The following is a 16,370-nucleotide window of genomic DNA, read 5'->3' as shown; positions in this document are numbered from 1 at the left end:
GCAGTGGAGGGACGTGAGCTAATAGTGACAATGCGGATCATTTGATTTTTTAAGTGCAATGCACTTCTTAAGCGACCCTGAACCTGCGTCCACCGGCGATGTCCGCGCACGTGGAGATGGGCGCGCGCAGCCTGGCCGCTGACATGGCACATACCCACGTGGGGGATTGGCCAAGAATCGGGCGTGAGAAGGGCTAATGCACCTGCTTAAAGGAGTACTGACACGAAAGTTCAAAGCTGAGATCCGCTCTAGCAATCAAGTACAACGACAACACAAATAGGTGTCTGTGAATAAATGCATCTTTCTTTCTTTGTAGTTGTGTGTGTGTGTGTGTGATCTCTCTTTCGCGAACATTACCGAACCGCGCAAATTCAACTCGTGCATTCGCACTTTCACATTCTTCCCCTCGGGGAAATGCGGGGAATTTATTATGTTCTGAATTACTGATACATGACAGTCATAAGTGTTTCCCGAAGCAAGAATACCGTACATAATATGAGAAGGAATAAAGCCGAAATGCAGAGACCGAAGTACATTTTTATGAAAAAGTTTAGCTTTGCTTAGAGCCCGGATTCCGAAGGGAGTTTTCTTTCTCAGGTGATCAGTGTACCGGTTAAACTTCAAATGGCTGTAAAGATGTACACCGAGAAAAATAACAGTATCACAGGCAGATACAGGCAGTATCATAGGCAGACACAGAGTCACGTTATCACAGAGTCCCTTTAAGAGGTTTAGTTTACTCGCTATTGTTCGACTTCTCCGACTAATGCCACGTATGTTGCTGCGTGTATGCACTAACAAGTGTGGTACGTTTGAACTCTTCAGTGGCAGGGCTAACGCGAAGCCTTCAACAGTAGCCGGCTTGTGTGCAAGCCCTGTCACAGGTATCCATCGTGTGCGCATCATTTCAATAGATGGACATTACCAAACGCACATATAAACTGCATCAACTGAAGCTAAATTGAAATGTTTCTAGGAAAAAAATCAATGTTCATCTGGTACGCGCCCGGGCTCTCTTCAGGGCTGCAAAGGTTTGAAACGAAGTGAAGTAAAAGAGTCGAAATGAAGAACCAACGAGCACGGCCGACAAGCAGGAGCATAATCAGCGGTGTGTTATTACTTGAGAGCTACAATGCTGTCCTCGAGTGATCCCAAAAATTGAAACCATAACCTGCCAGGGAAGAAGTTCACAGAATCGATTCCCTACCGAAAATCATGCAGGTCGGCATTGACGGGATATGTAGGCGTAGATATTCGTTGGAAAATTGAGGCCTTCATATCTGCTTTCAGGAGATGGTAACTGCTGCCGGAGTGGCAGCGTTGGCGACAGTACGAAGACCACAGGATATGCCTTTGCAGTTTCTGACTCGTGCTGCAGTGGGGCTCTGAAAAGCTGGGACAGCTCAGGCTAGGAAGTTACATGGGGTTATCAAATATTTTGCAAAAATGGAGGAGTTTATATTCCCTTTCCTTTGCCAACGGCGGCGTGCACTTTTGAAAGGGCCTCTTATCGCTGTCTTTCAGCTGACAGAAACTGCTTTCAGGCATTTCCCGAAGGAGCGGCTTCTCAGATGGCTTGTTTTCCGGAAGGATTGAATCATATATGTTAGAGACATATATTTATGGCACCATTTGAACTGCATTTTCAGGCAAATTCAACTTCTTAGGACTCGATAAACTCGGTCAAGTCAAGCCTGCTGTGGCGTGACAAAGTCTTGAAATAGCCGTTTTTGTCGTACGGTCGCAATAGGCTCAGTCTGTTTAATAACAGTTGTTGCTCAGTGCAGACAAAAGTTAACATTTCCATATTAAATCACGTAAAATATAGGTCGAGCGTTCTCCACATAGTTAGAAGCGCTGCTTTCGTTCGAAAATAAGTATTTGTTTCAAAGGGTTTGCCTTAAGGAAGACAGAACATTATGTCACAAGAAAACGCCTTCCCGCGAGTAGCCCGTTGACGATGAAGCCTATAGCGCTGGTATTTCGCTTACTTCGCTTGCAATATAAATACATTCCTCGCTTTAGGAAAAAATGGCAGCATCTCGACTCCGTGGATGATGGCGAGGGTGCGGAGTACCGGTACTTGAAATGACATCCAAGTTGCGAAAATGAAGCGGCAACACACGGCTCAAATCGAATTTCGCATGATTTTCGCTCGATGGTTGTGTGCGCACGGATGGACGCGGACGGACATTTGGAGGTCCTAAGGTATTATACACCGTTACAGACGAGGGAGTAAGCCCTCGTAAGTACTCTCGAGTACTCTCGACTCTCGAGTAAAACGACGGACACTAACTCTGTCTGGTGTACCAGACACAGGCTCGAATGCCGCCGGTGCCTGTGTGATTTTTTGCGATTGTAAATGCTAACCGCACGGACGCGAACGGACATTGTGCATTCGTAAAGTACTCCGCGCCTAAAACGTACTTCATAAATGAAGAAAGGTACCGTTGAAGCCTGTGCCATATGTCTAACATGGTACCATTGTGTATCTGCATTCAGGTTAATCGAGAAGGTCAAGGAGTATGAGGCTGCGCAGGGGATACCCTCTTCGCACCGAAAAGAAACTGGGACCCCGACATCCGGCTCAGGCTCGGCTGCTTCGTCAAGCCCTGCCGGTAATGCTTCGCTTTCTAGCAATACCGAGTCGGGTTCGAAACAAATCCTTCTTAAACACTCTTAGAGACTTAATGAATGAGCGAACGACTCAAAGCAGTCCCGCTGTTAAGTCAGGTGACAGACAAACTGACTTTCTCCGAATTTCGCTACTGAATCAGCGACTGACAGCCTCATTATTGAGAAATACATTCAACTCCGGAACGCAAAGTAACCAAACAAGTTGTGCACTCGTTCTGCATTGTTTACTTGCCCTACCGATCCAGCCGTGAATGTGTTATACGGAATAGAAACGTTTACCCACAAAGAACGTGCCAAAGCTTTCTGTCTGAAGTGCTGGTGTGATCCAGAGAGGTCCTAGTTGAATTCTTGAAGCAAAATTCCACATAGACACCGAAAGCAATGCGTCTGTTAAAGGGACACTGAAGTGAATTTGTCACGCTCCTGTTTTTGCTTGCACTGCGTAGACTGGCTCAAATTAGCACACTTTTCATCGTTTATCCGGTTGACAAATCGGTAATTATTTTACAAAGCGCGAAAGAAGAAAAACTACCATGCGCGGTTTGCGGCGGCCGCACCAACTAAGGCTGTGACGTTGGGAGGAGGGGCGCCGTGATTGGACGATGCCCAATGTTAGCAATCACACAAGTTTCGGTTTCGGTTCTGTAAAACATAACCAATGGCGTTGTTGGATGGGCATTCTCAATATCTCAGTAATCATCGTACCGCGCTTCTGCCATGTTGTCGGCTGTAAAATGTACAAGATAAGCCTCCCAGGACGGCTTGTAGTCGTAGCATTCACTAGCCGAGACCTACGCAGTGCATGAACGCCCTCCGCGTACCCGCAGACGCCCAAGTTTCACGCGCTTTTCCCCCATATTTGGAGCTTGCCTCCCTCATGCCTGTGTCGTAAAAAGCGTGTTCGCACCAGGCCAAGGGTCTGTTCATTCTGGCCTGTGCCCACTGCCTGCAAGCAGTAGGTGCTTATGGCAACAGCACGCCAACGAGAACTCGCTAGCGCGCCAGTGCCAGCCTGCGCGCGTTTTGTGAACTAATTCGTGTAGCATGAACGTTGCGGCCCAAAAAAAGGTGAACTCAATATAGAAAACATCGGCGGAAAACAAAAAAGTTAACTTACAAAAAAAAAAGCAAGTACCCGCGGGGATTCGAACTCGTGACTTGCAAAATATTTGCGCTGACACACCTAGCGCCTCAGAACACTGAGCCACGGAGCGGGACGCGGAAGCTTTGCTAATATAGGGTATATATTGTACAACCGGTTTACACTTTTATTTAGTTTTGGCATTTCAAGCAGCTTAGGTGACTATTTGTTGTACTGCGATCGTGAAGTAAGCGTCGCCCGAGTTTCCACAGCAGCTCACGTCTAGCAATTGCATTTCGTAGACGGAAAAGCGTTGGCAGATGCGTAGTCGTGCTGCTGACCGCTGTGCTTGTTCGCCCAGCGCAAAAAAGTGCTTTCCGCGCCCTAGTTTTACGCTGTACGGTAAAAATATCAGTTGATTTTATTTCCTTAGTACCTATATTGACTTCGCTGACTCTTCTCCCGCCTTCAAGAGGCCTTATATTTTCCTACTGGCGTACCAGTCAGCGAAGCGTCGCATGTGAGCTTGTGCAGCGCTTGTGTGAAGCGACCTTGACTTGGAGCTAGATACAGTGTACAAACAAACCAAGTAAAGAAAGGCACATTCTTCCATTCACAAACGTGGTCTGGCTTCGTTTCAACTAAGCGAACGAATTGCGACCAAGCAATTTTTTTTAACCTCCTTGATTGCGACGACCCGCCGGCGGCCGGCGGACGAAACGCTGGGCCGACTGCGGCCGGGGAGCCGTGCAGTAGCGCAGCTGTGGCGCAGCCAATTGCCAGCTCATCCCCTCCTGACGTCACACGAAAACGCCACAGAAAATGGGCGAGCGTAAAGAGAGGAGGACAGCATTTTCGAATTAGTTTTTCTACTAAATAAAATCGCGTAAACGCGCCTAGAGTGGTCGAAACATGGTCTGGGGACTCCGGACTACAATTTGCGCTAGTAATCCCGCAATGTTTACATATCACTTCAGTGTCCCTTTAAAGGCCGAGACAGGGTGCGAACACCGCATCCCTGAACGGAAGGGATTGTAGGAAGTCTGTTATTGTCCCTGGAGCCAGTAAAACAACTTATTCAACGGCAAAATTGGGCGGTATGAAAAACCGAAAATACTGCGTAACGTTCGTTATGGTTGGCAATGGTTAAAAGGAGACCATGTGAACGAAAAATGCCGTAAGCTTAGTATGACTTGAACTTCCCACAATATCACTAACGTGTAGAAATAACACGTAATGTGCATCATCTCAGCCGTAACGCCATCAAAGCTGAGAAGAGTCTTACCGATGGAAGTGTTGAAGCAATCACCGGTCTTTCAGTCCGGGCGCAGCGATTTTATGAAGAAGGTTGAGCCTCCAGTACTCCGCCAGGAGCATTTCGTAAAGGCAATACTTTGCATACGGCAAGAATTCATGCATCCCAGATACGAACAGCACAAAAATACCCTTTTTACCTCCAAAATATTTCTTCAGTTTCTCCTTGTGTAATATTACCCCCCATAGAAGTGTGCCTGGTGGACAAGTATGGTGGCTGCTATGTCCCTGGAGGGTGGAATAACCATCTTGTAAGCGGCTAATTGTCTACAAAGCCGGTCTTACCTTGAATAAAAACATGTTAGGTAATTCTAATTATAAGTTATGGAGTGATCGCTAAACCAACTAGGACGAACTTGATAGATGTACCCGCATGAGAGGGACAAAAAGGCTGAAGAAAATTTTGTTTTAACTGAAAGATCCTACGTTTCGTAGCTCTCTCTGCTTTTGTTAGTGGAGTAAAGATGCTTTATTTGCTGAGAAATGAGTAACTAGAGGTGGTGTTTCTCTCCCCTGCACCATTTTCATTTTTTGTGACGTAGCCATGCGTCACAAAAAAGGAGCAAATCCCCGGCGGCTCAGACTGGTGCGAGCACAAGAGCTTGCGGCGGCGGCGCGACGTGGCGGCGCACAGGTATACTACGGCAACGTTTCTCTGGCCAAGAAGGCCGGTTTGAACTTTTGATTTTTCACCGGCGCAATGAGAACCGCATTTAGATGCTCGAGCGGCCGGTTACCAGACCCCACCGGCGTACCAGACCCCAGGCCGGCGTACCAGACCCCACCGAGCCGGCTGCGAGCACGCAGGGCCGGTTTTGAAGCTACAAGCGCCGTTTTGAATATCAAGTGCTGCGGTCCAGGCTCCCGGCTAGCGCCTTGACATCACCTCTTCTGGCGATCACATCCATCTCATATTATCTTTCCATGCGTTTCGGGAACCTAGCGTGAAATAAACCCTTTTCACGGCAGCCGTCTCCAGTAGTCGTCGTTTCCCGCGCACAGCGACGGGCGCTTGCGTACTATCAACCGTGGCTCAAGGCGAATGGGCGGATCAGTCAGCGAACCACTCGCAGTAAGGTCATTTCACCGGCGATTATGTTCGAACGTGGCGCACTTTACCAATAGCGACGACCCGCCGCGGTGGCTCAGTGGCTATAAGGTGTTGCGCTGCTGAGCAGGAGGACGCGGGTTCGATTGCCGGCGGCGGCGGCGGTCGCTTTTTTGATGGAGGCGAAAAGCAAAAACGCCGTGTGTACGAGATTTCGGCGCACGTTAAAGATCTCCCACAGGTCAAAATTAATACGGCGACCTCCACTACGGCGCACCTCATCGGCTGCGTTGCGTATAGCCGCGTTAAACCCTGCAATCAATCATTCAATCAATCAATCAATCAATCAATCAATCAATCAATCAATCAATCAATCAATCAATCAATCAATCAATCAATCAATCGCAACGTTCTAAACCAAGCATTACTTCTCCTACTCGTCCTCCACCACGCGCGGAGAACGGGAGATTTGAAGCTCGGGCAGCTCGCTTAGCCACTTGCAGTGCATCTTGTTCTTTTTGCCGATTCTAATGTAGGAACCTTAGGTGCTTTCTGCCCGCTATATTGCTTGCAGAAGCTAGGGCGCTCACCACCGTAGGTTGGCTGGTTGCGCGCCAATGCTTTTCGAAAAACGAAACTGAAAGCATGATAGCTGACGGGATATTTAGGGAAGTAGCCGGCCTCAGTGTATAAAAGCTGTAGTATGCGCATTTTAGATCCGGTAAGCTCACGTAGCGCTTGATGTTTAATGCACGTGACTCAGGAACTGTTTATTTCAGGAAAACGTCTATAGATGCTTCTCCAATGATCTCTCGCCGTTCACCATGGTTTGCGAGAGTCACAAACAAAGCTACCCAAAAGTGTTCAAGGCGCATTCCCCTGTTTTCACGTTTCTTGAAATTTTTTTGTTTTTTGACAACTGCTAGTTGCGAGAATGGTGTATTTAGATTCTCGGCATTGTAATCCATCAATGCAGACCAACTTGTTTCTTACCTTTATTGTCCCTTTAAGAATATCCCATAGCCGGAAGAATATGCACAGCTTAGTAACTACCATCTCAGACATCGCCATTGCTGTAAGAACGCGTATTGTATGCTAAGATGTCTGTTCTGGATCACATTCATGACCAACGTGATTGACTGGCTTTCAGTCATCAGTTGGCAACAAGAGGCTTGGTTGAGCGGTGTGCGCGCTGTGTCCGTTTGGTGGATAAAGAGTAAGTATGGCGGACGTTCATTCGCAAACCCATCTCCGTCTTAAGCTAAGCTGCCGTTATATTAGGTGGTTATATAACAGCTAACGAATGGCAAAACAGCCTCAAGGGATACGGAAAGAAGGCGCGCTTTAAATGTGACTTTGCTAGGCAGAGGGCAAAGAGTCAAGCATCACTGTGAAGAAAAGCGCACAGATAAAAGTAGGAATTCGAGCGTCCTCAGGGGAAGAGCTCTAGAGACCTCTTGAAAAGTGATAAGCAAGGATAGGGCTTGGAGTCAGAGGAAAGTGCCGCCTGTTGCTAATGGCATATTGATTGCTATATGTAGGGCGAAAATTGCGTGACAACGCACTAATAGGTTGTGGATCCTTTGTTTTGAACTTTTGAAAAAAAAATTCTGGGTCGTTTGAGACCACCACAAAAAAAAAAACAGAATTACTTTTCCAGTTTGCATAATGTCGACGCAAGTGATGAAAGCTTTGAGGTGCTTAAGGGGTGAATATGTGCAGGTGCACACTCGCCTCCAGCGGGAGCGGAGCTGACGGCGACGCAGAGGTCCACATCGCCGGGAACATCGATGAAGGCTGACGAAGCGGGTCCTGCCGGAGTTGGGGCGGAAGGCGTGGAAGCCGGCGCGGGAAAGAAGGTGAATGAACTGGTTCACCTCATTTCGGCAAAAGTGGTGTATGTGCAGAAAATAAATGGTATCGATCTAATAACCTAACGCAGCTACATTTGGTTGTTTTCATAGCTCCAAGGCAACTTGTTTCATTTGTTTGGACAGCGCCACCTCATTGTAGCAAAGTCATGCGCCTGCAGACGATAAATCAAATCTCGCCTGCTAACGCAAAGCCAGTAGTACATTTGGAGAAAAAGTTGTTTCCTCAGTTCTCAGGGAGTGATCGCGTGATTAGCGAACGCACGGTGGCGCGCGATACGCTGCCGTTATATAGCGGCGCGTCGCCGCCGCCGAGCTTGTTGTTGGAAACCGTGTTCGAATCTCCTGCGCAAATGTCACGTTGTTCGTAAGAGCCAGGCAACGAGAAGGACGCGAAGCATATCCACCGGTTGCCTCACTCATTGTTCAGCACTCACTCCTGAGTGCTTCAGTGCGCTTAGGCAGCACTCACTCGTGGGGTGTTCGACTGCAGCGACGGTAAGCATCTGCGTCGGCTGCGCGAACTGCGTGTCAGGAAGGGACCCCGGACTGCGTCTCAGGGAGTGAACGCACATCATCGTTCAGCGCATGGCGTCATTTCGCAGCACGTTGAGATCGCCCGGCATGTCTCACTGCCACCTCTCACACTTTCGCCATGCTTCGCCGACGGGGAGCGTATCCGGCGTCTTCAGCATACTGCCTCCTTCTCCTCCAACTTTTGCCACACTTTCCACCGCCTTTTTGGGGCGAAGCACCTTAAGGATGAGGCTTGTCCGTCCGGTGTCCGCTGTCCGAGCTCACGGCACAGCTCCGTGAAACTCAAAACACCTGTGAACAAAATGTTCAAAAAAGGTTAACAAGAACAAAATAAAAGGTTCACAAAAGGTTAGACACAGAGAGAGAGAGAGAGAGAGAGAGAGAGAGCTTACTGCTGCTGAAACGATTTTTTTTATTATTTATTAGTACTGCAGGCCAATATTTAGGCCCAGGCCGGAGTGGCAACAATACAAAAATACTAAGCAAAACAGCTCTAGCATCTGTCACAGACAATGTAGGAGGTACATAAAATACATAAAAAAACTTCATACAATACAAGAACAGACAGCAATCACTTCATAACTCAGTGCAGCCCTAAGCAAACAAGAAAAGAAGCTCCAGTTCTTCTAAACATTTGCCGGATTCGAGCACACCTGGCGGCAATAAGTTCCACTCTGACACTGTGCGTGGGAAAAAGCTGTTTTTAAAAGCAGTTGTGCGAGCGAAAATTGGTGTTAGAGCGCCCTTATGACTGTGTCTTGTGGTCCTGGTAGTCAGGGGTTTCACAATTTGGGGGAGAGCTATTTTCAATTTGCCAGTTATACAATTATGTAAGAATGATAGTCGACTAATTTTCCTGCGTGCTTCTAATGTTGGAATGTTGTTAAGTTTCATCAAAGATGTTGGAGAATCACACCGATTATATTTTGAAAAAATAAATCTTACCGCCTTTATTTGAATATTTTCCAGTTGGTAGGAATCTTTTTTGGCAAAAGTGTCCCAGACAACTGTGGCATATTCAAGTTTTGAACGTATACATGTGTTATATGCGAGGAGATTTGTACTTACTGGACTGTTTTTTAATCTTCTTTTGAGGAACCAAAGCTTTCGTAGGGCGGATTTCGAGATGTCAGATATATTTTCAGACCAGGTGAGCTTATTTGTAAATGTGACACCTAGATATTTATATTTACTGACTTCTAAAACGGGTTTATCATGCAGGAAGTAGGTATAAATACTAGGGTATTTCTTTCTTGTAATTCGAACAAGCACTGTTTTGTCACCATTTAGAATCATGCCCCAGCGGGAACACCAGTCATTAATACCAGCGAGCGATTTCTGTAGTGGAATATGGCTATCTTCCGACACTATTTCTCTGAAAACAATACAATCATCCGCGAACAACTTTATGGTTACATCTTCAGGCACCACATCAACCAAGTCATTCACATAAATTAAAAACATCAATGGCCCCAGCACACTTCCCTGAGGTACCCCGGAGGTTACAGGAAGCACTTTTGATGCACGCTTCTTTATTTCTACAAACTGTTTCCGGTTTCTCAGATAAGCACTTATCCAGTGAATAACAGGAAAAGGCAAGTTGAGGTGTTCAAGCTTGTAGAGTAGTTCCGCGTGAGGCACCTTATCGAAAGCCTTGCTAAAATCGAGACATAACATGTCAACTTGGCCAGACATATCAAGAACCCGTGCCATTTCGTGTACCGTCAAGACGAGTTGCGTGGTCGTTGACATTCCCTTCCGAAAGCCGTGTTGGCAGGGGGTCAACAAATTTCTGTCAGCTAAGAAGTCTTTTATATAGTTTGCAACAACATGCTCCATCAGTTTGCAACATGCGCTAGTAATCGACGCGGGGCGGTAGTTGGCATAATCAAATCGGTCTCCTTTTTTGTGCACTGGAACTACGCGGGCTATCCTTCAGTCATCCGGAATAACCCCGGAGTTGAGCGATAACATAAATAACCTAGTCAAAAAGGGTGCAATTTGCTCTGCGTAGCGTCGCAAAAAGTTGTTCGGAATGTTATCAGGTCCAGTCGATTTCTTGATATTTAATTTAAGTAGCATGTCTAATACACCCTCTTGAGTTATCTGTAAATCTCCGACCACATCAGAACTCATGTTTTGAAAGTCATACTCCTCTTTACTCGAAAAAACCTGGTGGAAGTAGGTGTTAAAACAGTCTGCAATTTTCTCTGGATCAGTGACCGTTTCACTGCCAAATGTTATTTTCTCAACTTCGTCCTTGGTTTCCCGCAAATGCCGCCAGAATTTTGAGGGGTCTCTTTTAATGAATTCCGGTAAAACAGTACCGTAATAATTTATTCAAGCATTTTTTATGTTAGTTGCCAAACTGTGTTTTAGTTCAACAAACCTAGGGGAGCCAGCCTTGTGGCCCTTCCGTAAACGCTTCAGTTGGCGTTTTATACGTGTTATATCTCTAGTGATCCATGGATTTACATGAGATTTCCTTAGTCTTTTATTTGGAATAAAGTTTTTCAAGCAGTATTCAACTGTTGTGCAAAACTTGCTCCATAAACTTTCTACGTCATTTTCAGTGTTCTCAAGGTGTAAGTCAAGGTAGTCTATAATGGCTGTGTCGTCTGATCTGGAAAAATCTTTAACAGTAGCCGACTTCATTGCTTCCTTCTTACCGCTGGTCCAAGTCCAACCGAACGAAACAAGTTTATGATCCGATATTCCTTTTTCTACCTGAACTACGCCATCCCTAAAAGCTTCAGTAATAAATAAAAGGTCCAGAATTGAATTTTCGCGAGTGCACTCCAAAACAATTTGTTCAAGGTTTTGTGAAAACATTGTTTCCATTAGACAATCCGCTGAGACAGACTGGCCGTAGCACATGTGCTGCCAGTCTATGACAGGCAGGTTAAAGTCGCCCGCTATAATCATATTCTTGCCGGTAAAAGTCTGCAAATGATCATACAACTTCTGCATAAAGGAATCATCAGCATCCGGTGGCCGATAAACTGCACACAAAATAAACGCTCGCTCGCAGAGCGATACTCTCAAACACAAGCTTTTATGACTACTTATTTGTTCCTCGACGCTTACATCGATACCATGTTTTGCCACAACAGCCACACCACCTCCGCGAGAACCCCTATCACGTCTGAACAATTGATAACCCGGAGGCACAATTTCACAGTCAAGAATCAAGTCATGTAGCCACGTTTCCGTGATAACGCATAGATCGGGATCGTAAAGCATCGAAAGGTTTTCTGGTTGTTCTGTCTTATTAACTATGCTCCTGGCATTAGGATTAAGCAGAAAATAATGCCTCTTCGTTTGGCGCTAGCTTGATGAAGGGTCTTCGGGACTGCAGCCTTGGTTTACTGGACTGGGAAGCTTGTCCTGCTTTGGGAGGTGCCTTTCGGCCTCCAACCACATCGTCCCAAACAAAAAACTGCCCGTCGATACTAATTTATCGTCAACTAACATTATCTTTTTGCCCAAAGATTCGTCTCCTTCAGCACTAGCCTTAAGTAGTTTCCGCTTCCGGAGGGTGTCCGCACAGTAGTCATTTTGAATGTATATTCCGGTCTTTTTCAGGTTTGTTACGTTTTTAAAAAGAGCCAGCTTTTCTCCGTAATCTTTAAAGTGAAGAATAATTGGGCGCTTTGGAGTGCGAGTACCCAAGCGGTGAATTCGATCTACTGAAGAACACTGCACACCCAATTTCATTAAAAATACTGCATTGACAACCTTTTCACGTAAAACCAATTCAGTTTCATTTGCCTCTTCAGGGATTCCGAACACGATAAGATTTGCCCTCCGGCTGCGGTCTTCTATGTTCGCCAGTTTCGCTCGCTGAGCGTTCATTTCGTCCTGAATTCTATCTACCGCTAACTTCAGGCTTTCAGTATCACTGGCACTATTTTGTAATTTTACCACATCAGTTCCTAACTGGTCAAGACGTTTGCTAAAAACTTGTAGTGTTTCCTCGGTTTTCTGAAGGCGATTTTTGTTATCAGAAACGTCTGTTTGAATGGATCGTTGCCCATTCATAATTGCTTCGAACATTTCTTCTACGGTCGGCCCAGGGTTTTCCTCAATGTCCCCACAGAGAAGCAGACCACAGACACAAAGGCAGTCGTAAGCAATACTCAAGCACTTCCGTGGGCACGGCAGAACAACTATAAAGCGATCGTCGCTACTAAAACAGGAACCTTCACGAACCTGAACGAGATAGAACAGACGCATGTTGAAAGGCCTGCACTCAGCGCTTGCGCCGTGCCCACTGATGAAGTCCACTTGCGGTCGGTCTTTTATACTTGGTTCTGTTGACGTCACGAAGCCAGAAGTCGAGAAGGGTTCAAAATTGACGGCAGCGCTCCCTACATTTTCGGTGCCGATGCCAGATGATCCGAGGACCCTCGTGGCTGCGCAGGGTAAAGCTGTTCCGTTGTTTATCAGCAGCAGCGCCTGAACGAGATAGAACAGACGCATGTTGAAAGGCCTGCACCCAGCGCTTGCGCCGTGCCCACTGATGAAGTCCACTTGCGGTCGGTCTTTTATACTTGGTTCTGTTGACGTCACGAAGCCAGAAGTCGAGAAGGGTTCAAAATTGACGGCAGCGCTCCCTACATTTTCGGTGCCGATGCCAGATGATCCGAGGACCCTCGTGGCTGCGCAGGGTAAAGCTGTTCCGTTGTTTATCAGCAGCAGCGCCTGAACGAGATAGAACAGACCCATGTTGAAAGGCCTGCACCCAGCGCTTGCGCCGTGCCCACTGATGAAGTCCACTTGCGGTCGGTCTTTTATACTTGGTTCTGTTGACGTCACGAAGCCAGAAGTCGAGAAGGGTTCAAAATTGACGGCAGCGCTCCCTACATTTTCGGTGCCGATGCCAGATGATCCGAGGACCCTCGTGGCTGCGCAGGGTAAAGCTGTTCCGTTGTTTATCAGCAGCAGCGCCTGAACGAGATAGAACAGACGCATGTTGAAAGGCCTGCACCCAGCGCTTGCGCCGTGCCCACTGATGAAGTCCACTTGCGGTCGGTCTTTTATACTTGGTTCTGTTGACGTCACGAAGCCAGAAGTCGAGAAGGGTTCAAAATTGACGGCAGCGCTCCCTACATTTTCGGTGCCGATGCCAGATGATCCGAGGACCCTCGTGGCTGCGCAGGGTAAAGCTGTTCCGTTGTTTATCAGCAGCAGCGCCTGAACGAGATAGAACAGACGCATGTTGAAAGGCCTGCACCCAGCGCTTGCGCCGTGCCCACTGATGAAGTCCACTTGCGGTCGGTCTTTTATACTTGGTTCTGTTGACGTCACGAAGCCAGAAGTCGAGAAGGGTTCAAAATTGACCGCAGCGCTCCCTACATTTTCGGTGCCGATGCCAGATGATCCGAGGACCCTCGTGGCTGCGCAGGGTAAAGCTGTTCCGTTGTTTATCAGCAGCAGCGCCTGAACGAGATAGAACAGACGCATGTTGAAAGGCCTGCACCCAGCGCTTGCGCCGTGCCCACTGATGAAGTCCACTTGCGGTCGGTCTTTTATACTTGGTTCTGTTGACGTCACGAAGCCAGAAGTCGAGAAGGGTTCAAAATTGACCGCAGCGCTCCCTACATTTTCGGTGCCGATGCCAGATGATCCGAGGACCCTCGTGGCTGCGCAGGGTAAAGCTGTTCCGTTGTTTATCAGCAGCAGCGCCTGAACGAGATAGAACAGACGCATGTTGAAAGGCCTGCACCCAGCGCTTGCGCCGTGCCCACTGATGAAGTCCACTTGCGGTCGGTCTTTTATACTTGGTTCTGTTGACGTCACGAAGCCAGAAGTCGAGAAGGGTTCAAAATTGACCGCAGCGCTCCCTACATTTTCGGTGCCGATGCCAGATGATCCGAGGACCCTCGTGGCTGCGCAGGGTAAAGCTGTTCCGTTGTTTATCAGCAGCAGCGCCTGAACGAGATAGAACAGACGCATGTTGAAAGGCCTGCACCCAGCGCTTGCGCCGTGCCCACTGATGAAGTCCACTTGCGGTCGGTCTTTTATACTTGGTTCTGTTGACGTCACGAAGCCAGAAGTCGAGAAGGGTTCAAAATTGACCGCAGCGCTCCCTACATTTTCGGTGCCGATGCCAGATGATCCGAGGACCCTCGTGGCTGCGCAGGGTAAAGCTGTTCCGTTGTTTATCAGCAGCAGCGCCTGAACGAGATAGAACAGATGCATGTTGAAAGGCCTGCACCCAGCGCTTGCGCCGTGCCCACTGATGAAGTCCACTTGCGGTCGGTCTTTTATACTTGGTTCTGTTGACGTCACGAAGCCAGAAGTCGAGAAGGGTTCAAAATTGACGGCAGCGCTCCCTACATTTTCGGTGCCGATGCCAGATGATCCGAGGACCCTCGTGGCTGCGCAGGGTAAAGCTGTTCCGTTGTTTATCAGCAGCAGCGCCTGAACGAGATAGAACAGACGCATGTTGAAAGGCCTGCACCCAGCGCTTGCGCCGTGCCCACTGATGAAGTCCACTTGCGGTCGGTCTTTTATACTTGGTTCTGTTGACGTCACGAAGCCAGAAGTCGAGAAGGGTTCAAAAGTGACGGCAGCGCTCCCTACATTTTCGGTGCCGATGCCAGATGATCCGAGGACCCTCGTGGCTGCGCAGGGTAAAGCTGTTCCGTTGTTTATCAGCAGCAGCGCCTGAACGAGATAGAACAGACGCATGTTGAAAGGCCTGCACCCAGCGCTTGCGCCGTGCCCACTGATGAAGTCCACTTGCGGTCGGTCTTTTATACTTGGTTCTGTTGACGTCACGAAGCCAGAAGTCGAGAAGGGTTCAAAATTGACGGCAGCGCTCCCTACATTTTCGGTGCCGATGCCAGATGATCCGAGGACCCTCGTGGCTGCGCAGGGTAAAGCTGTTCCGTTGTTTATCAGCAGCAGCGCCTGAACGAGATAGAACAGACGCATGTTGAAAGGCCTGCACCCAGCGCTTGCGCCGTGCCCACTGATGAAGTCCACTTGCGGTCGGTCTTTTATACTTGGTTCTGTTGACGTCACGAAGCCAGAAGTCGAGAAGGGTTCAAAATTGACGGCAGCGCTCCCTACATTTTCGGTGCCGATGCCAGATGATCCGAGGACCCTCGTGGCTGCGCAGGGTAAAGCTGTTCCGTTGTTTATCAGCAGCAGCGCCTGAACGAGAAAAAACAGACGGAGATAGAACAGACGCATGTTGAAAGGCCTGCACCCAGCGCTTGCGCCGTGCCCACTGATGAAGTCCACTTGCGGTCGGTCTTTTATACTTGGTTCTGTTGACGTCACGAAGCCAGAAGTCGAGAAGGGTTCAAAATTGACCGCAGCGCTCCCTACATTTTCGGTGCCGATGCCAGATGATCCGAGGACCCTCGTGGCTGCGCAGGGTAAAGCTGTTCCGTTGTTTATCAGCAGCAGCGCCTGAACGAGATAGAACAGACGCATGTTGAAAGGCCTGCACCCAGCGCTTGCGCCGTGCCCACTGATGAAGTCCACTTGCGGTCGGTCTTTTATACTTGGTTCTGTTGACGTCACGAAGCCAGAAGTCGAGAAGGGTTCAAAATTGACCGCAGCGCTCCCTACATTTTCGGTGCCGATGCCAGATGATCCGAGGACCCTCGTGGCTGCGCAGGGTAAAGCTGTTCCGTTGTTTATCAGCAGCAGCGCCTGAACGAGATAGAACAGACGCATGTTGAAAGGCCTGCACCCAGCGCTTGCGCCGTGCCCACTGATGAAGTCCACTTGCGGTCGGTCTTTTATACTTGGTTCTGTTGACGTCACGAAGCCAGAAGTCGAGAAGGGTTCAAAATTGACCGCAGCGCTCCCTACATTTTCGGTGCCGATGCCAGATGATCCGAGGACCCTCGTGGCTGCGCAG

Source organism: Haemaphysalis longicornis, unplaced genomic scaffold, assembly GCF_048455015.1.
Source record: "Haemaphysalis longicornis isolate Haplotype H1 unplaced genomic scaffold, Haemaphysalis longicornis Haplotype H1 scaffold_14, whole genome shotgun sequence".
NCBI lineage: Eukaryota > Metazoa > Arthropoda > Arachnida > Ixodida > Ixodidae > Haemaphysalis > Haemaphysalis longicornis.
This window is presented reverse-complemented; position numbering follows the sequence as displayed.